The sequence below is a fragment of the Silene latifolia genome, chromosome 11 (genome assembly GCF_048544455.1).
Source record: "Silene latifolia isolate original U9 population chromosome 11, ASM4854445v1, whole genome shotgun sequence".
Classification (NCBI taxonomy): Eukaryota; Viridiplantae; Streptophyta; class Magnoliopsida; order Caryophyllales; family Caryophyllaceae; genus Silene; species Silene latifolia.
The window spans coordinates 97,522,827-97,548,470 of NC_133536.1; the positions used below are offsets into that span (position 1 = coordinate 97,522,827).

General features: G+C 35.1%; 2 non-coding genes across 2 annotated transcripts; one reads left to right on the forward strand and one right to left on the reverse strand.

Annotated features, from left to right (window-relative positions):
• The first annotated feature begins 13,841 nt into the window (after window positions 1-13,841).
• On the forward strand, window positions 13,842-13,948 carry LOC141616203 (small nucleolar RNA R71). Its single transcript, XR_012530563.1, has one exon. It is a non-coding gene; the product is annotated as a small nucleolar RNA R71 (small nucleolar RNA).
• An 11,323-nt stretch (window positions 13,949-25,271) lies between these two features.
• LOC141616330 (small nucleolar RNA R71) lies at window positions 25,272-25,378 on the reverse strand. Its single transcript, XR_012530685.1, has one exon. It is a non-coding gene; the product is annotated as a small nucleolar RNA R71 (small nucleolar RNA).
• Between the last annotated feature and the right edge of the window lie 266 nt (window positions 25,379-25,644).

Here is a 25,644-nt window from a genome sequence, read left to right on the forward strand (position 1 = left end):
TATTTCGAAATAATGAGATTAATAATTTCCAACAAGAACAATAAATGAGACACCTCAATGGAACCGAGGTGGGGGTCCTTTAAGTGGTGCTAGGACTCAAAACTACCAAGAGCCAAGATTGAGTCTACAAATGATCAAGATTAAAAATTTAAAACAAGAGATAAAAACAAAGCTAAAGGAGGTGTAGAAAACTCACAATGGAATAGGTTGAAGTCAAGTAATCAACCCCGCATTTATGGTATCCTCCAAATAGCCTTGTCAACCCTCAATTATCGCTCATTGCGACATCATCATATCCGGCCTCATCGCCACCATCATCATCATCAATTTCTTCATTGTCTTCTTCATCATCCACCTCCATTGACCCGGAGGATTCACCACTATCATTATCATCATTGGAACTTGAACCTTGCTCTTCTTCTTCTTGGCATGAATCAATACCTTCCCCATCTTCAACAACAACAACCTCATTTCCATTACCCACCCGTCATTTCGGCATCTTGGGAAGCACTTGGGAAGAATACCTCCTTATCCACCCAACTAGGCAACAGACATGAAGGATCAAGAAGTCCTTGCCTAGCTATATGTAGTAGGGGTGGATATTGGGCACGGTAGGCATTCACCCAATCATCGTGAGCTTCTTTATGCATTTGTTGCATTAATTGGGTCAAATAGTAGTTGTCTACCACGACATTAGAGCCACTCGGTTTGAATTCTTGGCAGGCAAAGGGATAGGGTGGAGTCACAATGGTGGAGGAGGAGGGATTTGCAATTGGATCCCTATGTTGCTTAATTATCACTTCGGCTTCCTTGGAGACGGGCAATAGGTAGTTTGGTCTACGGACGGAGATACGACAAATCTTGCTAGGTAAGACAAAGGACTTAGTTTCTTTGATGAGCCACTCATATTTGTTGTCAAGATTGTCATTCTTGACCCAATGGAATTTGTTGATCATAGTGCTCATATCAAGGAGGTTGCTCCCTTTAACCGGTTTGTAGGTGTTATCTTTGTTGAAATTCGGGTTAAAGTGCTTAGCTAGCCTCGTTACCAAGCCCCCGTTTACAATGAAGGTCGCTCCATCTTTCCCATTATCAATCTCAAGCCACCGATCAAGCAATAGTTGAAGAATGTTGTACTTTTTGGTGAACTTTCCATTTGTTGGAGTATGTGTCCTCAACAATAGTGCGATCACATGTTTAAATCTCAAATTAAGAATACGAAAGGGATGATAAATTAAAGAGTCAACTGATCAACATTAATCGGTAACGATTGGCTTGCTAGAGTTTGGCGTTACTGTCGTAGGACGGTGATGGTCAGTTGATCCCTTAAGGTCACACCTATAGGATGATGCCCAAATCAGTAAAGTTAATTAGTTGTATATTGATACAAGTTAATTAATTAATTCCATAAATAAGAACAATTTATGTTTATGAGTTGGATTTTGTATCTTATTGTATTGTGATTAAATAAGATTCAATTTAGTGGATTAATATATTAATCTACTAAATTATATTGACGTTTTATATATATTTTAAGGTAGAGGTAATTAGTTATTTACATTTACAAGAGGTTGTAAATTTAACTAACTAGCTATTTTGGGACCCATTGTATGTTGATATATTGGTAAAATATTACTCAATAAGTTGAGTGAATATATGTTTATTAATATGTCACATAATTGTTGTATGATCAAATTAATATTTGATTATGTAAGATAATTAAACATAAGACTTATAAGCATTTGTGGGACAAATATTCTAAGACAAAAATAGACCCATATACACTCATGTGTACCGTCCAAAATGGTAGCATGCTTAGTTTTTGGTTTTGTCATTTTGTTGTTGGAAAGATGCTCCAACATCTTATGACATGCTTTATACTACCTACACACAAAAGCATATTGTATAAGAAAAAAAGGAGAAAATCAAAATGCTTGAAATAAGAGCATTTGGACGGTAAGAGTGGTGTATGAGAATAATTTGTTCTTCTCATTTTTACTCTACCATCTCTCAAAATAATACACATGCAAAATCCCTCTCTCATACTTATTTTTCCTTTTCTAAAACTTGAGAATTTTTAATCCAAATTATTCATATATACTACTAATATTATTAATGTAATATATGAGTATTAGTAGTCTTTTTAAGGTACACTACTAAATAAATATCTAGCAAATATTATTTAGTAGGGATAAGGGCTAATCTTGGGTGTATCTCTTGAGGAGGGTTTCTACATTTGAGACCAAGGTTGGAGGATCTTCCATTGACATTTAAGCTCAAGAACAAGTGAAGGTAGGAGACCTTCCTTGTGCCCAAAAATCCAAAAACAAGAATGTAAGAACTATTGTTTTCTTATTGTATCTCTTATTTAGTTATGCATGCACTAGATCCTTAGAACACATATTAATATGTTAATTAGTTCACTATTAGAGATATCTAATAATAGGTATATGAACCTAACAATTGGTATCAGAGCATAGGATGTTGCATGCAAAATCGATTTATAGTTTTTTCGAGTTATTAGTAACTTAATTAAAACTAACAATTTGTGATTTATTAGATAAAGCCACAAAATCTTAATGCATGTTATATATTCTGGTCCTAAAACGTATTTAGGTCATTTTTATGATTTATGGTATTTTATTGCTCATTTTAATGATTTTTAGTAATTTTATTACATTTTAATGGCTAAAATGGTATTTAAAATACTAAAAATAGTTAAACATAGTCTCCGACCTTAAAATTTTTATATGACCTCACATGCATATTTTACTTATTGTATGTAAAAGTTCGTATAAATTTGATTTATTTTCCATGATTTATGATTTTTATGAGATTAAAATGAATTAAATATAGGTAAATTGGTTAAATATAGTTAAACTTCGAAACAGGCCATAAAATTTTAATATGCTGTCACATGCACATTTTATCTACTGTGTGTGAAATTTGAGATGAACTTGATTCATTTTGCATGATTTATGAATTTTTAGAGTAAAAATAACATAAATAGTGACTATTTTAGCATAAATAGCCAAAACAAATTACATGGCATGAGAAAATTATTTTAGGTTGCATTTATATCCCACGCATCAGACTAAAGTTGTAAAATTGATTGAATTAATTTTTGTATACTTTAGATATTTTATTTGATAAAACCGATAAATCGCAACTACATTTTTCTCGAAATAAATTCGAAAATTTTAACCATGAGTTTTGACATTATGAGTGTCATGGATATATTCCAGAATATTCAAAAATTTAAAATTCAATTTTTGAAATTATTGTAATTTAATTTGGATTTATTTCATAAATGTTATGATATTGGGGTCAAAATGAGCATAAAATTATGTCAAGTTGAATTATTGTCAAAAATTGAGTAATGACTAATTTTTGAGACCTAAGAATGTTAGGATAATTAACTTGGACTAAAATAAGATTTTAGTATTATTTATCGATTTTAATAAGTTAAAATCATGAATTTCCATAAAACCGGGTTATATGATCGATATAAGTTAAATAGGGCGATTTGACACATAATTTGGCATGATAGACACATATTATAATGCTGCACATTTCATTGTTGAATGTCATATTTTATTTATGTAATTTTGAATTATGTAATTTTATCTTAGTATGGCCTTAGTTTTAATCGATATTACCCGTAATGTAAGGGAATATTGATTCGGTTGTAATTTAATGTGATCTCGTATCACTTTTATTTTTACTAGTTTTTCATTTTACAAATGTATAATAGGAATAGCTATGTATTTTATTATTATTTTTAACTCCGGAGTTTCTTCAAGACGGTGCCATTCGGAAAGGTGTTCCGACAAAGACGGTGTTCTTGGGAGGCGTGCTACTTGAAGATTCAAGGGACCAAAGGAGTTGGTTTCCGAATTTGTAATAGATTATTTGATTTTCTATTTTAGGAAGGCCATATTAGGAATTTATTATTTTCTTTGCATTTCTTTTAATATGTTGCATGCATTACCAAATCGCCATAATAACACATGCATATCATATCGAGTTTTCGACCATGTCAATTAAAATTATCGATAATTCGACGTTTTAGCTCACTTAAAGTTGATAGATAATAAATTGACATGACCTCTCACTAATTTTAAAATTGAGATTAGCCTTACCAAATAGTAGGACCCATGAATCCCCGTAACATTTGGGGTGGGTTCGGTTTTCCCGAGGTGCCTTCATTTATCATTGGGTAAGTGGGATAATAAAACGTTACTACACGCGAAATTTGGTTTGACTCAACGGGATATTATGACTAGTCTTATGTTCCGGGGCTAGAGATGGGTTTTATGAAAAACATCGACCGAGAGTTCTAAAGTAAAATCAATTAAAGAGTTAATTCACCAAATTTGTACAAGTATGGGATGTATCGGTTTCCCCGTGCCCATATTTGTATAAAGATGGCTCTCGGAATCATTTATTATAGTTGGGTAGAGGTCACTATATAAATGCTATACTTGTATTTACAAGTATTATAACGATAAATGTTAATTGTTTCCTTCATCTCCGTTTTTGTAGTTATTTATCCGCAATGGATTCATCTAATACTCTTACACCGATCACCATTAATTCGTGGCTCCATTCATTCAATGAAAAATGCTCCTTGTATAACAATGGTACGACTAGAGAACTACGCTTTGGCATTGGTGAGGATGGAAATCTTTGATACCTTACCACCTCCACACCTCTCACTCCCATATTCATGCCCACCTCTTTGGTAAGAGAATCTTGTGAAGAAAATCTCACTAATTCCAAGGCATCCTTGTTTGTAGAAGCAAGGAGAAATATTATATTGAGTGGGAGTTATAGCAAGAATGCCCTTACAAATGAAAGGAGTAATGGTATTATTAAAGGAAAGGCAAAGAAGGGTAAGAAACCCAAACCCGATGATGAATTGGAATTGGATAGTGAGACTACCACAACCAAATCCAAGAAAGGTGCCCAATCCTACGATGAATGTCATTATTGTAATGTCATGAGCCATTGGAAGCGGAATTGCCCCAATTATTTGGCAGATATCAAAGCTGGACTTGTCACTCCAGTCGGGGTTAAGTAATGTGGAAGCACTTAGCAAGGGTGACGTGGATCTCCGATTAGCAAATGGATCTAGAGTAGCCGCCATTTCAAAGGGAACCTATGTGATTGCGTTAGCTAAGTGATTTTCAGTTGCATCTACATAATTGTTATTATGTACCCACTTTGTCTAAAAACATTATTACAATTTCTATGTTAGACATGGAAAGATTTTCTTTCACCACGAAAAACAATCGTTGTATTTTGTTTAAGATAACTTGGCCGTGGGCTAAGTCACTTCTCTTAATGGTATTTATGTTTTATACACTTCCAACTCCACTACAGATATCTATTACATACGATCCAAAAGATTCAACCAAGTGATCAAAATGATTTACACATTTGGTATTGTCGATTAGGTCTCATAAATGAGAAACGCATTAAAAGGCTAGTGTCGACTGGAATTATCGAGCCATTTGATTTCTAATCATATGGAGTATGTGAATCTTGTCCCCTTGAAAAATTATTCATACCCCCTTTAGTGGTAAAGGGACACGACCATGTGATTTGTTCGGACCAATTCATATCGATGTATGTGGTCCAATGAGCATAACCGCAAGGGGAAATTATGACTACTTCGTCACTTTTACCGATGATTTAAGTAGATATGGGTATGTTTACTTAATCAAATATAAAAGTGAAGCATTTGAAAAATTTCTAAATGAAGTAGAGAACCAATTGATCAAAAGAATTAAAGCATTACGATCCGATCGTAGTGGCGAATGTCTAAGTAATGAATTTGATTCTCACTTATAGATTATGACCTTGTGTCACTACCTATAAGATCAAACTAATATGAGTCGGGTTGAGTTGTCGAACTCACTTTTGGGGATTTGCGATCCAAAACGGACACATTATTTTAAACAAAAGGTCAACCTGGAGATACCTAAAATAGCAAGTCTATTTAACAAATGACATGGATCAGACACGCATATTACATGAATCAAGCTGCCATAATAGAGCTGGTCTTTTATGAGCTAACACGTCAGTCTAGACGAACTTCTATTACTTCACCATATATGTTTGTAACTCACAAAGCTATCTCTTAAGAAGATAGAAGTATTTCTAAGAGATAGAGTGGGAGTAGATCGTCACAAACATGTCTTATAGTTAATGTGTTACTTTTTGAAAGTAATGGTACTATAATCTATTAAGATAGAGTGGGAGTAGATCGTCACAAACATGTCTTATAGTTAATGTGTTACTTTTTGAAAGTAATGGAACTATAATCGATTAAAATAGAGTGGGAGTATAGTACACATGTCTTATTGTTAATGGTATTATGACCTATTGAATGATCAATTGCACTTTGTTGCATAAGAGCCATAGTATTACAATCCAAAAATTTTATACTCAAGAGTAGATTTACTTTAAGGCGATGGTCTCTTTAACGTAAATAGAGCTTTAGAGTACCTAAAAGCATAGATTGACATGAAGATGTTAATCAAGATAAATCATGTTAGGAATTGCCACATTTCATTTTGATGAAGAATGGCAAATAATATTAAAAATTCGCTTTTCAAAAATGGGAATTTAGAGATGGATGTGTACGGAACACAAAACCTTAGATGAAGATCTAAGAATCCTAACATATTATGCAAAGCTTACTTAAGCGATCCTACAATGGTCTTAAACAAGCATCAAAGGATTGTAATAATCATACTTTTTGTTCATGTGATAATTGAGAATGGTTTCATTCACATTATTGAAGAATCATGTTTATACATGAAGTTAAGTGGGAGCCAGAATTATTTTTCCCATGTCTTATATGTTGATAACATATTACTCATTGAGAATAATGTACCAATGCTCTCCTCTGTGAAAGAGTGATTGCGAGACTAGGAAAAGGTGCAAAATATTCTAGATTTCTGAATCTATGTGTTAAAATTGAGAGAATATTGGCATAGAGTTGAGAGCCTTATGATGATAAGTTCTTTCATATCTTAAACATCAACAAGGTTGAGTAGGTTATTCATATTGATGAAAGTGGAATTACTATGATAGAGTCATAGTCATTCACTGAACCTAAATAAGTTGTTGATCACATGAAATCGATTGCTAATGTTTCCGCCATTAGAACGATCATGTATGCCATAATATGCACATGCCGTGATGAATAATATTCTTGGAGCATAATAAGTCAATAACAATTTAATTCGAATGAAGGTCTTTTGAAAGCTTTAAAGAACATCCTTTAAGATTGTTGAGTAGAATTGAGGATTCGTTCTTATGTTTGGATGATATACTAAGTTGTGTGTTGAAGGCTTACATAAACTCTAGTTTCCAAACCTATAAGGATTTATCGAAATCCCAGGCTGATTTTATTGACTTAGGAGTAAGAGATTAAAGAAATATTTTAGTTTCAACCATTGCAAGTCCTACAAACAGAATCTAAGTACATTGTGATAAGATGGTCAACGTTGGGAATGAAAGTAGATCCCTCTACCAAGGACTATATCACAAGTTATATGATAACAGTGGGAGCATCTTCCAAATAAAAGAGCCCAAGTCTAGTAAAAAGACTAGACATCTACTTAGATAAATTCATGTCATTAGAAATAACATTGAATAGGAGGAAATAGCAATTCATAAAGTTGGTATGAATGGATAGATGGTATATCCACTTACCAAGCTTTTATTGCGATATAACTAGTGTAAAATGTACACTATAGATTATGAGATATGAAGTAGTAATAAAGTACTGGCTATTCATATATGATAATCGCATTTATCGTTTGAGTTTCTTTAAACTCATTCATTACTTTGTTACATCCAAATGGGTTGTTGAGACAATATTGAACCCCATTGAAGTGAACTGTATTGACATAGTATGTGCCCCTGGTTACTTATAGGAGGTGACGTCTAAAAGTGACTAGAGTGTGATGCGATTGATGGCAAGTTCAAGTGCCATAGGGTCATATGGGATGACTAGTCGATCACATAGACATACTGTATGGGACACTCTGTCGGGCAGTGACCGCTTATAGAGTTCTGGAAATTAATAAAGCCTGGTCGTGGCAAGAGCTACTATTGTATTCTTATGAGTCAATTCTTTTTACTAGAGACTATTCGCCCAAGTTTGCACAAGTTTCTGATTGGCTTTGATTTATACTCTACGACTGTCGTAACTGAAGTCAAATGAGTATATTTTTGGTCATGATGAACTGTGGCTATACGAAGGGAATAGTGCGATAGGAATTGTCCACCCCCTTGTCAGGGTTGTTTGAAATCTCAGGGCCACTTGAGGAGTAGTGAACTAAAAATGCGTGGCCACGCTCGGAAGGTACGGTAGATAATTCCGGTCAGACGGTTACTCTCCAGACCAAGGAAACCACTCAAGATATGATCAAATGCAAATACGACCTGCAAGACACCTTGCATTGAGTGGGAGATTGTAATAAGACAAGAGAATTGGTGACGCACACTTGTCTCAGACAAGTGGGAGATTGTTGGAGTATGTGTCCTCAACAATAGTGCGATCACATGTTTAAATCTCAAATTAAGAATACGAAAGGGATGATAAATTAAATAGTCAACTGATCAACATTAATCGGTAACGATTGACTTGCTAGACTTTGACTTTACTGTCGTAGGACGGTGGTGGTCAGTTGATCCCTTAAGGTCACACCTATAGGATGATGCCCTAATCAGTAAAGTTAATTAGTTGTATATTGATACAAGTTAATTAATTACTTAAATAAGAACAATTTATATTTATGAGTTGGATTTTGTATCTTATTGTAATGTGATTAAATAAGATTCAATTTAGTGGATTAATATATTAATTTACTAAATTATATTGAGGTTTTATATATATTTTAAGGTAGAGGTAATTAGTTATTTACATTTACAAGAGGTTGTAAATTTAACTAACTAGCTATTATGGGACCCATTATATGTTGATATAATGGTAAAATATTACTCAATAAGTTGAGTGAATATATATTTATTAATTTGTCACATAATTGTTGTATGATCAAATTAATATTTAATTATGTAAGATAATTAAACATAAGACTTATAAGCATTTGTGGGAAAAATATTATAAGACAAAATGGACCCATATACACTCATGTGTACCGTCCAAAATGGTAGCATGCTTAATTGTTTGTTTTGTCATTTTGTTGTTGGAAAGATGCTCCAACATCTTATGACATGCTATATACTACCTAGCCTACTACCTACACACAAAAGCATATTGTATAAGAAAAAAAGGAGAAAACCAAGATGCTTGAAATAAGAGCATTTGGATGGTAAGAGTGGTGTATGAGAATAATTTGTTCTACTCATTTTTACTCTACCATCTCTCAAAATAATACACATGCAAAATCCCTCTCTTATACTTATTTTTCCTTCTCTAAAACTTGAGAAGTTTTAATCCAAATTGTTCATATATACTACTAATATTATTAATGTAATATATGAGTATTAGTAGTCATTTTTAAGGTAGACTACTAAATAAATATCTAGCAAATATTATTTAGTAGTGATAAGGGCTAATCTTGGGTGCATCTATTGAGGAGGGTTTCTACATTTGAGACCAAGGTTGGAGGATCTTCCATTGACATTTAAGCTCAAGAACAAGTGAAGGTAGGAGACTTTCCTTGTGCCCAAAAATCCGAAAACAACAATGTAAGAACCATTATTTTCTTATTTTCTCTCTTATTTAGTTATGCATGCACTAGATCCTTAGAACACATATTAATATGTTAATTAGTTCACTATTAGAGATGTCTAATAATAGGTATATGAACCTAACACCATTGATAGTCATGAAGGACTCAAGGTAGACAAAATCAAGTTCGGTGAAGTGGTTGGTGCCTTTTCTTGCAATCAAGGTATTGGCCACAAACTTGTGCCATACTCTTATGCCCGGATGGTGAACATATAAAGCATGGCACTCCCGGAAAGAATCAAATTTTCGACCGGTAATAGCTTTCCAAAGGGGTGCGGCATCATACTTCAAAGGCTTTTTCTCAAAATGATCATATTGCAATAGACCAAACACTTTACCAAAATCGGTCTTAGACATTTTTCTACTCTTGTTCTCAAGACGGAACTCAACATAATTTCGAGTCTCTATCTTATACACCGTTAAGGAGCTTATGAACTCCATGGTCAATGAGGGGTAAGTTAATTCATCCATTTCAAAGAGGGTTAACAACCTCATGGACTCGAAAAATGCTCTAGTTCGCTCAAGCACACCCAATTTTCTCAAGGCATCTTGACAAATAAACTTGGTAGCCACAATAGTCTTTTTAGCAAGGGATAAAAACGAAATCCTATGCTCATCGGTTAAGAAAGTTACCTCCGGAAAATTTGACAATTGTTCCACAACCGGAGTAGATGTGGTAGCTTCCTCAATAGGATTGGTGGTTACTTGGACTTCCTGCCTTGGTTGGGTCACTACCAAAGCCTTAGATGCAAGAACAGCTTTTTGCCTCTTTAATAAATTTTGAGTTTTGGATGCCTTGGTTCCGCCTTTGGTCCTTGCCATTGTATTCTCCTTCTCAAATTTGTATCAACAAACCAAGATTTTGCTTGAATGTTCCTTGCTTCTTCAAACTTCAACCAATTCCTCAATCAATTAGGATTTTCGAATTTTGCCCAAATCCTAGAAAATTGATTCAATTTGTGAGGAATTTAATGTTTAGATGGTCTTTTGTTGATAAAGTAGTGATTTAATAGTGTTTTGAGCAAGTTTTTTTTGGATGGTGGTGAATTTTGTTGAGAAATTGGTATTTTTGAATGGGTTGATTGAGGGGTTTAAGTGGGAGAGAATGTATGTGTTTGTGTTTTTGAAACATAGAAATGAATTGGGAAGGAAGGGTTGTCCCGTGTTTTGCTTAAGTAACAGCCTGGGACGCTCGGATTCTCGTCGGGATGCGCGGATTGTCTTACAGGACGTCCTGAAATAACAAACCAGTGCCAGAATGAGCGGATTTGTTTCAGCTCGAGCGGATTCCTGCTAAGACGCTCGGATTTTTCCTGGGACGTGCAGATTTTCTTAGAGCAAGATTTTATAAACTTGAAGTCTCCCAGGACACGCAGATTCATGTCAAGACGAGCGTCCTGAAGATGAGGACGAGCGTCCTGATGTGGGTTTGCGCAGATTTCCTTACAGGACGTTCCCATAAGATAAACTATCCCAGCTCCCATGTCTTAAGGCCAGGACGCGCGGATTAATGTTGGGGACGCTTGGATCCTCTTCAGCTCCCACGAGCTCAGGTCTGCTTGTGGGGATTCCTTTTCCCATTTCATTATTTCTTCCTTTCCTTTGTTAAATGTTGTGGGTTGCAAAACAAAGGCTTAGTTAGCCTAGGCATTTGCCATCCCCACACTTGATCAAACACTACACATCAAAACAAGTTAAAATACCTCCCTCACTTGCTCTCATGTCAAAAATCTTGATCAAAGCACAAAAATGCAAATCCAAAAATGACAAAGATGCAATAAAGGAAATGAAATGCTAGTTAAGGGGTTAGAATATTTACAAATGGTGGTTTAGGGAGGACTCCACCAAACTCTCATTCTTGGATGAGATGTCAAGGGGGCAAAGCCAAGGTGTTGTTGATGTTGCTCAACACTTTGTAGAAGTAGTATAAGGCTTGCTCATTTTCATGATAAAGATCTTGCATAGATCTTTGTGCATTTTTTCTTCATTGTTGTAGTCCGAATTAAAGTGATGACAAGGATCCACAAAGCCTTGGTCTAAGGTCATAGCATTTCCAATATAAGGATTGACTAATCCTTCAAATTCTTCCTCCCATAGACCATAAACTTCACTAGCTTGTTCCCCAATGATGCCATGAGTTGACAAGAGCAACTTTTCTTTCTTGTTGTCATGGCCAATGAGGCCTTCTTCATTACTTGTCATGATGGGTGAGCTATTCAAGCTCTCATTGTTGTTATTGAAAATTCCTTGCTCTTCGAATAGAGCTACTTGAAGGTCATCCACTTCCTTCTTCCATATGGGGGGTGTTTCTTTACCCATGTCTTGATCTTTGCATAGAGATTCTAACTTCTTTCTATCACATTCTCTACTATAGTGATCGATCATGAAGCATGGCTCATGTAGTCGGGGAGCTCTCATTATTTTGTCAAGATTGAAAGTGATTGTCTCGTCCCCTACTTCAAGTGTGAGCTCTCCATGTTTCACATCGATTACCGCTCCTGCGGTATGCAAGAAAGGTCTTCCCAAAATTATAGGAATGTTGGAATCCTCCTCCATGTCTACAATGACAAAGTCTACCGGGATGAAGAATTTGCCACTTCTCACGGGCACATCCTCCCACACCCCTAGAGGTATCTTTGTTGATCGATCCGCCATTTGAAGAGTAATGTTGGTGCATTTGAGCTCTCCCATTCCTAGCCTTTTACATACCGAGTATGGCATGACACTTACACTTGCTCCAAGGTCACATAATGCTTTGTTGATTGTAGTGTCGCCAATGGTACATGAAATAGAAAAACTTCCCGGATCTTTGAGCTTTGGAGGGGAACTCCCTTGAAGAATAGCACTACTCACTTTGGTAAAGACAATAGTCTCCCACTTTCGGATGGATTTCTTCTTGGTAAGAATGTTCTTTATGTACTTTGCATAAGCCGGAACATGATTGATCAATTCCGTGAATGGGATTGAGACTTCTAAGTTCTTCACAATTTCCATGAACTTTCGAAGTTGCTCATCAAACTTAGGCTTAGCTTGACGACTTGGGAATGGAAGTCAGCCTTCTCTTCATTCTTCTTCTTTGTAATTTCATTGGGGGTAGGATCTACCTCCTTAGAGTTCTCCATAACTCTTTGCTTGTCACTAGCATCTACAATATCTTCATCAATTGACCTCTTCGGCCCCTCATATCTTGTACCACTCCTCAAATGGATTGCACTAACCGTCTCATGTCTTGGGGGGTTACCTTGAGGCAGTAATTGCCCCTTTTTTCTTTGAGAGCTAGAAGATGCTAATTGAGTCATTTGAGTCTCTAACATTTTGGCGTGGGCAAGTATGTTGTTAATGGTGATCTCCTTAGATTGGCTATCTTTTTGCATTTGGGTGAAGAATTCTTGTTGGTTCTTTTGCATTTGGAGGACCGCTTTTTGAACATCAAAGCTTTGGTCATTGGATTGGTTGTAAGAAGGTTGATTTTGATATCCTTGGCTTTGGTTGAAAAGGGTCTTTGAGCTTGATTCTCATTGGAGGTGAGGTGTATGTTAGTTGGGGATTTTTGACATTTTGGCTCTTGTATGAAATATTTGGATGAAATTTGGTATTCTCACTATAGTAGTTGGAATAAGGGCTGCCATTTTTGTATGCTTGGAAAGCATTCATTTGTTCATTTGTTCCCCTACATTCATTTTGTTCAAGTCCTAAAGTTCCACAACTTTCACATACTCCACTTGGAATTGAGGATGATGCCACCGTAGCATTGACATGTTGTTTGGGTGATTTGGAAGCTTCATCAAGCTTAGCCATGGCCTTCTCAAACTTGAAATTGATGGTTTCGATATGAGAACTTAGTTGAGCACCCAATTGTGTGATGAAATCTACCTCATGCTTTCTTCCTCTAGTGGTCTTTCGAGGCCTACTATATTGGGAATTATGAGCCGTCATTTCTTCGATTTTTGCCTATGTTTGATTGTCATCAACTTCGGTAAACATCCCATTGGATCCCATATTGAGCACATTACGTGAGTCTTCATATAAGCCATTCCAAAATTATTGAACAAGGAACCACTCTCTAAGCCCATGGTGTGGACAAGAACGACAAGTGTCCTTAAATCTCTCCGATGCTTCATATAACGATTCCTCACCCCTTTGCTTGAACCCGGTGATTTGGGCTCTCAACATATTAGTCTTCTCCGGAGGATAGAATTTCTTGTAGAAGGCAAGTGCTAGCTTCTTCCATGAATCAATACCAAGGGTAGTGATGTGACCATAATTAGAGCATATTTAGCCCTCGAATTAGCCTTGTTCCCATGCTTTTTAGTGCATATTTGGGTCATTTATTGTCTTTAGTTCTTTGTTTTGCATATTCTTTGAGATTTTGATCCCTTGGTAGGAAAGGAGTAAGAATCTTGCATTTTCATGGCAAAACGAGACTAAACTGATTGAATTCAATGACCAAGCATCAAGGAGAGACAAGATTAGAAGGCCTTTGTACATATTATAGTAGATGGGCAATGTTGAGGAAAGATCCTTGCATCCTCGAGGAAATCCCCAAGGATTTTATGAAAAAAAGGGAAGAAACAAAGAAGAAACAAAGCTGAGCAGCAATCCGTGCGGATTGTCCTGAATCAGCCCGTCCTCAGCACCACAATCCGTGCGTCTTCTGCCAAAGACGCCCGGGCAGCACCTACCAGAAGACGTGCGTCTTCTCCCAAAGACGCCCGTGCCCAGACCACGAATCCGCCCGTCCCGAGCCTAAGACGCACGGATTCCAGTCCATCGCAAATTCCGTTTCTTCAAGTTTCAAGAAAGATGCCCTTCCTTCGAAAAATACCGGCATTTCCTTGCTCAAATCTAAAAAGTGTAATTACTAAATTAGCCTTAGTTAACCCTAATGCATCCACCTAATTTCTACTATAAATACCCCATTAGTCTAATTAGAAGAGCATGTTCTTCTTAGCAATCTTTAGTGTAGTTAATATCAATCAAATCTCTCTTTAGTTTTGTAATCAACAATTAATCAAGTTCTAATACAAGTTTTATTTCCTTATCTCTCTCTTGTTCATCCTTTATTTTGGGTAATTGAAGATTATTTGGGTTATTATTGGGAGATTGACAACCTCTCAATCAAGCATCAAGTACTTCTTTTATTCTTGCTTTATTATTGGATCATTAGTAGGTATAATTCCCTTAATCCCTTTTTAATTATTGTTAATTACTTTCATTTATTCATCATGTTTTACTTTGTTGGTATGATTGACAACCTTGCTAGCATGATTAACATGATAATAAGTGAGTATTCACCTAGATAGGGTTAATGGGTAATTAGGGGAAACCAACATGGGGAATGATTCATGCTTAAATTAATATGCTTTCATGGTTTATTTGCTTGCTTGTTTTGATCTCGACTCATGCACATGTTATGTTTGATGAAACGCGAGCCTATGAATCCTTGCATTTTTTACCCATCACCTATCTTTTCAATGAGACTTGTAAGACATAAACCAACTCGAGTCTCATTAGACCATGCATGTTGTTGAGTAGGGAAGACTAAGTCGACTTGTAGGTGTTGTACAATCTAATCGATTCGGCTCCGGGACCCAAACTTTCCTAGGATTGTAAGATATAACCCAACTCAATCCATCACAACAATAATTGCTTGCTTATAATTTGAGAACATGTTTGTATGATCAATTCCCATGATTCCCCTATGACCCCATGACACCCTAGTGCTTTTTATCAATTGTTTACAACCCTTTTAATTCATCTTGCTTGTTTACTTTCATTGCTATTTAGTTTAGTGACCTTCTACATCAACCCAAATTGTGACACCCCTAAGACACCACTAGTTGCAATAGAAATCTCATTTCAATTCCCGTCCCTTGGGATCCGACCTTTACTTGCCTCTTTACTAATTGTAGAGTTGTTTGTGAAGCTATGAATTGTGTTTTGGTCTAGGTGCTCCTAACGACAAGTTACCGAAAAGATTTGTCCCGACCAAAAATGGCGCCGTTGTCGGGGACGGTGTTAACTTGTTTTAGATTTTCTTATATTGTTATTAGTTGTGTCTTTCTTTGCCTTGGGGAAGTAAAACTCCTCAAGGTTTGTTCTAATTGTTTTCGAGTTGTTTGATATTTTGCATGTCTAGAAGGTCACAAGGTGATTTGTTACCTTTTGATCGTGAAATTGAAAGAACTTTGACAACCAATAGAAGACTTGCTAGGAGAAATTTGAGAGGTATTGGTGAGGTTGTAGATATTCAACCAACTATTGAGTTAATCAACCCTTTTGCAAGAGAAGGTGAGGAGAACCCTGTTGGAATATGTGTCCTCCGACAATAATGCGATCACGACTGTTGATCATGATGATCACATGTTTAAATCTCATTATAAAGAATACAATTGGGAAGTAATATTGTTACTGTCAACTGGTCAACATATATCGGTAATGATTGGCTGACTAGAGTTTGACATTCGTCGTGTGACGGTGGTGATCGTTGACCCCTAGGTCATACCTATAGGGCAACACTCTTAATTGATTATTTAATTAGTCGTATAATGTTACGAGTTAATTAAATTACTTGAAAATTGACGGACGATTTTGGAAGTAAAATTTACGTATCAAATTGAAATGTGATTAAATGAGATACGGTCTGAGTAATTGAATTGTATCATTACTCGGATGAAATTATTGTTTAAAGAAACAATTGAAATTGAATGAATTATTATAAATACAATCTGTTGTGATTTATAAATGGTAAAATATTTTGGCACAAGTAATTATGAAATTACTAAGTCGATTTTTGTGTGTGACGTATTTTTATTAATACGTTGATTTTTAATATGTTAAAAATACATAACAAATTTATGTCACATATGACATGTGACATATTGACAATTGACAAAAATAATATGGAATCCATATTATGTAAAGTGCCGAAAAATTGGAGGAGTATTAGGCTTAATATTATGTTTATAATTAAGTGGTAAACATAATGATTAAAAAGGAAGAGTAGCCATGCAACCCTACTAACCTTGTGAAGGCAAACTAATGCACACATTGGCTCCTCTCACCTCCCCTTGGTCCGGTTTTTTAAGAGTGAAAGACTAATTGTTTTTCCTCTTAATTTACCTCATATACAATATTGTAATGTCATTATTCATTCATTCAACAACTAATCTAAAATAAGAGTTTTAGAGAGATTAAAAGCTCCCATTTTCTTCCTCCCCAAAAACCGAAATAATTAAGTGTTTTATAAATATTTTGGTTCAATTTTCTACTAGATTAATATTACACTAGTACTTGTAATATTAATTTGATTAAGAGAAAGCTTTGGGTATTAATCCTAAGGAGAGATCCTATACTTGCATCTTTGTTCTTCCATAAGGGAAAGCTCAAGAACAAGAGAGAAAGGTGATCTCTCTTGTGCCCATTAAACCGAAATCATCAATGTAAGGACATGATTTCTCCTCTATTTTTATATTGTTTGCATGCATAAAATCCACATTTAATTTTATGACAAATTAATTTCGACATATATGAGTATGTTAGTATGTATATGAATCTACATTTCCTTCAATCGGTATCAAGAGCCACGGTTGTTTGCATGCAAATCGGTTAAAAGTTTTTCCGAGTTATAAGAATAACAAATAAAACTTGTAAAATTTGTGTTATTATGAGATATCACGAAATTAATCCATGCATGTTAATATTTCTGGTCCTAAAATATTTTAGGATATTTTGGTTAATTTTACGGATTTTTTATTGTTCATATTTTACATTAATGGCATTTAAATATGATTTTATGAGTAAAAATGTCATTTTTGGTCTAAAATTAGCTATACTTCGAATTTTCCATTGATTTTTGGATATGTTGTCACATATATTATTTTGAGAAAACCTGTAAATTGTCATAATTTTTGGACTTGTTATGCTCGAAAAATGAATTTTTCATTATTAAATTCGGATTTAAGTGAAAAATAGGTTAATATGAGTTAAATTTCGAATCTGGTCATAGAAAATTAATATTTTGTCACATGCAATTTTACAAGATGTGTGTAAAATAATTGGCTATAAAGAAGTCTTTTTGCATGATTTATGGATTTTTGAAGAAAAAATAGCATAAATAGTGACATTATTAGTGGAAAATTAATAAAACATAATCTATGACTTAGGAATAACGTCTAATGTTGCATTTTATTATCTTTTTCAGATCTAAAATTGAAAAGTTAATGAAAATAATTTTTCCATGTTTTTTATGATTATTTTATTAAAAAATCGATAAACCGCAACATTGTTTTTCCGGAAAATTTTCGAAATTTTTAACCTAAGATTTTGAACATTATGAGTGTCATGGAATTTTTCCAGAATTTTCATGAGTTTAAATTTCAAATTTTGAATTTATTTGAAATTTTGTGATTTATTTGAAGTTTAATAGCTTATTTTTGTAATTTTTGGTCCATTTATGAACAATTTTATAAAATATTGGTTAATTATGGTCAAATTATTAGTGAAGACTAAAATTTTGAGTCCTAAGAGGTTAGGGTCATTAACGTATGCATAAATATGAGTTTATGTATTTTTGTGATTATAAAATGTTGAAATCACGCAAATCCGTAAAAACCGAGTAATATACGATATTGGCTATTTAAAGGCGATTTAGCATTAAAATTGAGCATGTTAATACATATTATAATGCTGCATTTTCTTTATGATTGTCATAATTTTAATTTATGTAATTTTGAATTATGTAATTTTACTTAGTATGGCCTTAGATTTTAATTGGTATTTCCCGAAATGTATGGGAATATCGATTCGGTTGTAATTTTTATTGTGATCTCGTATCACCGTTTTGTAATTTAATAGATTTATTTTATTTTAGTTACAAATGTATAATAGGAAATTATGTAATTTATTATGTAATTTTATTTATCTCGGAGTTCCCAAAGACGGATTTCTTCAAGATGGCGATACATAAAGACGGTGTTACCTCGAGATGCGTGCCACAACCGAAGTTCAAGGGACCAATGGAGTTGGTTTCCGAATATGTAATAGTTAAATAGTTTTTCTATTTTAGGAAAGGCCATACTAGGATTTATTTATCTTTATGCTTGCATTTTATTTTATGTCACATGCATCGCTAAATCGCCATAACTAAAACATGCATCCTTATTTTATCGAGTTTATCGACCGTGTCAATTCGAATTATCGTAGTTCACCGCTTTAGTTCACTTAAAACGTGATAGATAATAAATTGACATGACCTCTCGCTAAAACAAACAATTGAGACATAGCCTTACCAAATAGTAGAAACCATGAAAACCTATTTCGCGAGGGAGTGCACTCGGCCCTACCGGGGTACAAACCTTGTTACGTAGGGGAAGTGGGTGATGAGTGTTAATACACCGAGTTCATGTTAATGAGGGTTTCATCGGCCATACCGTGCCCAAGTTGATGTGGACTTGGATCATGGACACATTTATTCGAAATTTGGATTGAGCTCAACGGAAGTATTCGCGACCGTAGTTGCATGTGTTCCGGGCTATAGATAATTATTAGAGTAATTTTATCGACCAAGAGTTCTAGAAGTAGAATCGATTAAAACGTTAATCCACCGAGTTATATTGATAAAGGTTTCATCGGCCATACCGTGCGTAAGTCGATATGAATTTGGGTCTTTGATTCATTTATCTAGTTGGGTAGAGGTCACTAGAAAAATGCATAAAACTTGTTTAAATCATAAATTTTTACGAGTATTATTAAAACGACAATTGTTTTACTCCTTATATTTTGTTTTGTAGACCACTTCTTTTTCATAACAAATGGCAACACCAACACCAACTTCTAATGCTACACCACTCGCTAGTTCGTCTTGGCTCCGATCCTTTATGGATCGATGTAAACTTGAAAAGAATGGGTCAAATTTCTCCGAATGGGATGCCCAACTCAAATCAGCCACCGAAGGTGACGACAAGCTTCGTTACCTTACCGAGGCCTCTCCACCCGAACCCTCCACTAGGTCCACCGCGGCCACTAGGGAAGCATATGAGGCTTACCAAAAGGAGTCCGCCGCAATGAAAAATGTCTTAATATTTGCGATGGAGGCGGACCTCCAAAGGAGAGCCTTTAAAATGGGCAATGCCAATGAGATTTACTCCAAACTTGTGACCATGTTTTCACAAACTCCGCGGATCGTCCAATATGAGGCGGCCGCGGCATTCTTTGATCTCGACTTCAAAGAGGGCCAAAAGGTTAGCCCTCATGTGCTCAAACTCATGGAGCTTGTCGAGACCTTGAAAATTCAAAAGGTTGAAATCCCCAAAGAACTCATCGTAGATAGGATTCTACACTCCTTGTCTAAAGTCAAGGCATATGTGCAATTCCGGGTGAATTTCAACATGCAAGACAAGGATGTATCTCTTGAGGAGTTGCACAAGTTACTTGTGCAAGCCGAGAGGGACATGGGGTTAAATGTGAACCCTCCCAAGGATGTGCTCAACATAAGCACAAAGAGTAAGGGGAAGTTCAAGAAGAGTGGAAGAAAGGGTAAGAAGCAAGCTCCCACATTCACCAAAGCTAAGTCTTGTGAAGCTAGCACCTCAAAAGTCAAGAAGGGTCCTCTTGATAAATGTCATTATTGTAATGGCATGGGACATTGGAAAAGAAATTGTTCCAAATACCTTGGTGATATCAAAGCTGGAAAGATCACTCCAGTAGGTAAATGACTATCCTTCTTTTATGTTTCTAAATTCAACTATGGTATTATGATGCAAAGTTGTGATAATGTATCTCCCTTTTTATTGTAAATAGGGCCTCCACCAAGCAAAGACAAGGGAAAGGAAAAGCAAGCATGATAAACCATCGAGAAGCTATGGATAGCTTTTATGCAGCTTTGCTTTTCATTGTCTTAATTTTAAGTTATGTTTTGGATTTATAACTTTAAGTTTCCGTGTTTGACATGGAAAGGTATTTTTGGATAATGGTTTGTATTTTGGATGATGGTGACTTGGTTTGCAACCCAAGTCACCCGTTTTATCATTTATCCTTTTAATGTTCTAAAATTCATCTTTAAATGCTTGCGCTTTGAAACATAAGATTATTCACTTAAAGTGATCTAATAGACAAATATAATGACGGGTTTCATTATATGTCCACATGCTTAAGGCGTGTGTATGATCACTTATAAAGTGATTTTGAGTCTATGAACTCTCTTAAATGAATGTCTATCACCAAGAACACATATGAAATCAATAACCATTAGTCTATCTATGAGATAGTTCTCCTTATACTTCAACATCATTAATTTGTGTCTCATATGCTATCTTTGAATCTATAGTGTATTTATTCTAAAGATAGAGTGGGAGAAAAATGAGGACACAACACACAAGGCAAGATAAAATTGTGTACTTGTGTATATGAAGATCTACGCAAGAGAGAATGATTTGAATAAAGGTATATCTATTTACATAGTATACCGAATAGATGAGATCTATGGTCTCAAGTTAGTTCTATATGACTAAAGAGACCAAGTGAAGTAATCATAAGAGTATATTCTCAAGATAACTACACGAGGAGACCAAAAGAAAGTTTTTGAAGAAAAATGACTAATGTAAAGTCTTAACAAGTTTTTGACTAAGTTCATGAAATATTTGACCAATAGTTTCAACCTTGAGATTTACTTAAGAGCCTAAATGAATCATAGTAACATACTAGTTATGATCGAGTTGCAAAGATTGATATACCAATATCTTCAATGGCCAAGTTTTAACCACACAAATGTCATTACTTAACCTCACTATGAAATGGTTAAACCTCCTTCCAAAAGGGTATTTCGAAGGACGTATTCTAAATATTATTTATATTTGAATAATGACATTGCTACACATCATTATGACATAAGTGTATTAGAGATTTAAAAACTCTTTACGTAAGGTTAAGATGAGACCACTTCAAAATAGGTATTTTGAAAGGATATGATGGGAACATATATGGTTTTATCCTAATAACTTGGCAATGCAATTTATATTTCAATTCTTAATAAGAGTTTCGATTGAGAAGTCAATTTCGAAATATGTAGAATTGAGTGGGAGTGAGGAAATTCTCATGTGAAGACATGGAATTTAGTGGGAGCTATCATCCTTGAATGTATAAAACTCATTACTCATTAAAGAATGACGAGCTAATACCTTCTTTCATAAAGAAGCTTTTGAGTTTTCAATTCTAGATGAAAATGGACTATGATGAATCCAATTACATCAAGGGATGTTGGGTTAGTATTAAGAGATACACATCGTATCAACATTCACATAGGTTATTCATGTAGATGAAAATGGAATTGCCATTAGCAGTCATGGTCGTTCATTGAATCTATGAATGGTTGATCTCATGATTATTTGTAACTAATGTTTCCGCCATTAGAATAATCATGTACATGTCCAATTATGAATCATATGCATAAGAGCATGATGATTGATTTGTGAGCCATAATAGAAACGTCATGAATTCTCAAGTAGAATCCGATGAGCGATTTCAGTGTTTGACGGAATGTTCCATTGTGTGTTAAGAGGTTGCACATATTGTAGAAAATCCGAGCACATATGAGGATTTATGGGAATCCCAAATTCTTTCAAGCCTAGAAAGAGAAATGAGAAGTTTTTGGAAAAATGCTTGGTTGAATAAGAGGTTATTCAAAAATCAATCTTTCCTAGTCAAGCTAGGACTTGTGAGAAGTGCTAAGCTAAATAATCTTGTCAATTGTTACAAGATTATACAAAACATATACCTAGTGCATTGTGTGTGGATGGAGTACTTGATCAGTACAAGTTATATCATTCATCACAAATTCGTTCGCTATGTGATAGTCGATAAGAAAGTTCTTTCAAGATTAAAGAACCGAAACCAAGGTCCGGAACCTTGATGTGTACTTGGTAAGATTCATGCTATGAGAGAGAACATGAATGTGAAGGAGATTGCAAGTGTAAGAAGTTTGAACACATGGACACATGGGATGTTAAACTTCTATTGCAATCAATAAGTGTTTACACTTTTGATATACATCACAAGGTTGTAATATGATATTGACTACCCGAGTGTGATGTCGACATTTGTCGTTTGAGTTATTATTAACTCACCTTGTACATTGTTATGTCCAAACGGGTTGTAGAGACAATTGAACCCCGTTAAAGTGAACATGGATTAACATTGTTTTTGCCCATAGTTACTTATATGAGGTGACGTCTCGAAGTGACTAGAGTGTGATGCGATTAATGGCAAGTTCAAGTGCCATAGAGTCATGTGAGATGACTTGTCGATCACATAGGCAGACTGTTAGGAACATTTTGTCGGGCCTAATGACCGCTTATAGAGTTCTAGCAAATTTATATAGCCTGGTCGTGGCGAGAGCTACTATAGTATTCGAATGAGTCAATTCTTTTGACTAAAGACTATTCGCCTAAGATGGCACAGTTTCAGATTAACTTTGATTTGTGTTACTACGACCTTCGTAAATGGGGTCAAATGGGCATATTTTGGGTTATGATGGCTGTGGCTAGTCGAAGGGAATGAGTGTGATAGGAATTGTCCACCCCTAGTCAGGGTTATAACAATATCTCAGGGCCACTCGAGGAGTAATGAACTGGAAATGCGTGGCCACGCTCGGAAGGTATCCAGAGTGGATAAATCCGGTCAATCAGTTATTCTCCAGATCGAGGAAACCACTCTCGATATGATCACTTGCAAGTACGACCTGAAAGACACCTTGCATTGAGTGGGAGATAGTAATAGGACAAGAGAATTGGTGACGCACACTTGTCGAGGACAAGTGGGAGATTGTTGGAATATGTGTCCTCCGACAATAATGCGATCACGACTGTTGATCATGATGATCACATGTTTAAATCTCATTATAAAGAATACAATTGGGAAGTAATATTATTATTGTCAACTGGTCAACATATATCGGTAATGATTGCACGACTAGAGTTTGACATTCTCGTCGTGTGACGGTGGTGATCGAGTTGACCCCTAGATCATACCTATAGGGCAACACTCTTAATTGATTATTTAATTAGTCGTATAATGTTACGAGTTAATTAAATTACTTGAAAATTGACGGACGATTTTGGAAGTAAAATTTACGTATCAAATTGAAATGTGATTAAATGAGATACGGTCTGAGTAATTGAATTGTATCATTACTCGGATGAAATTATTGTTTAAAGAAACAATTGAAATTGAATGAATTATTATAAATACAATCTGTTGTGATTTATAAATGGTAAAATATTTTGGCACAAGTAATTATGAAATTACTAAGTCGATTTTTGTGTGTGACGTATTTTTATTAATACGTTGATTTTTAATATGTTAAAAATACATAACAAATTTATGTCACATATGACATGTGACATATTGACAATTGACAAAAATAATATGGAATCCATATTATGTAAAGTGCCAAAAAATTGGAGGAGTATTAGGCTTAATATTGTGTTTATAATTAAGTGGTAAACATAATGATTAAAAAGGAAGAGTAGCCATGCAACCCTACTAACCTTGTGAAGGCAAACTAATGCACACATTGGCTCCTCTCACCTCCCCTTGGTCCGGTTTTTTAAGAGTGAAAGACTAATTGTTTTTCCTCTTAATTTACCTCATATACAATAATGTAATGTCATTATTCATTCATTCAACAACTAATCTAAAATAAGAGTTTTAGAGAGATTAAAAGCTCCCATTTTCTTCCTCCCCAAAAACCGAAATAATTAAGTGTTTTATAAATATTTTGGTTCAATTTTCTACTAGATTAATATTACACTAGTACTTGTAATATTAATTTGATTAAGAGAAAGCTTTGGGTATTAATCCTAAGGAGAGATCCTATACTTGGATCTTTGTTCTTCCATAAGGGAAAGCTCAAGAACAAGAGAGAAAGGTGATCTCTCTTGTGCCCATTAAACCGAAATCATCAATGTAAGGATATGATTTCTCCTCTATTTTTATATTGTTTGCATGCATAAAATCCACATTTAATTTTATGACAAATTAATTTCGACATATATGAGTATGTTAGTATGTATATGAATCTACATTTCCTTCAAACCCAACACAAAATCAACCACAAAATCAACCCACAATGCCTAAGTTTTCATCACATTCCGTACCCACCGAGGAGAACCTACCCAATGGTACTCCCACACCACAACATCTAACCGGAAATTTTATTGCCAAATCCGCATTTATCCAATTAGTTGAAAGAAGCCAATTTGGGGGGATGCCTAGTGAAGACCCTTACTCTCATATGGAGGCTTTTTGTGACTATTGTGATGCGATTTCACAAACCGGTGTAACTCAAGACCAAATTCGATGGGTCTTATTTCCTTTTTCTCTAATTGGCACCGCAAAACAATGGTTGAAAGGCCTTGATAAGGCTACTCTCGGAATTTATTCTTGGAAGAAGTTGGCTCTAGCTTTCTACAAAAAGTTCTATCCACCGGAAAAGACTAACATGCTAAGAGCTCAAATTACGGGTTTTAAGCAAAGGGATGAAGAATCTTTGTATGAAGCTTGGGAGCGGTTCAAGGGAATTTGTCGCTCATGTCCTCACCATGGACTTAGCGAGTGGTTCTTGGTACAAAAATTTTGGAACGGTCTTTATGAAGATTCAAGAAATATCCTTAATATGGGATCGAATGGGATGTTCACCGAGGTTGATGACAACCAAACTTGGAGCAAAATTGAAGAGATGGCAATCCATAACTCACAATATAGTAGGCCTCGCAAGGCTACTAGGGGAGGAAAGCACGAAGTGGACGCCGTTACTCAATTAGGTGCTCAACTTAGCTCACATATCGATACTATCAACTTGAAGTTTGAGAAAG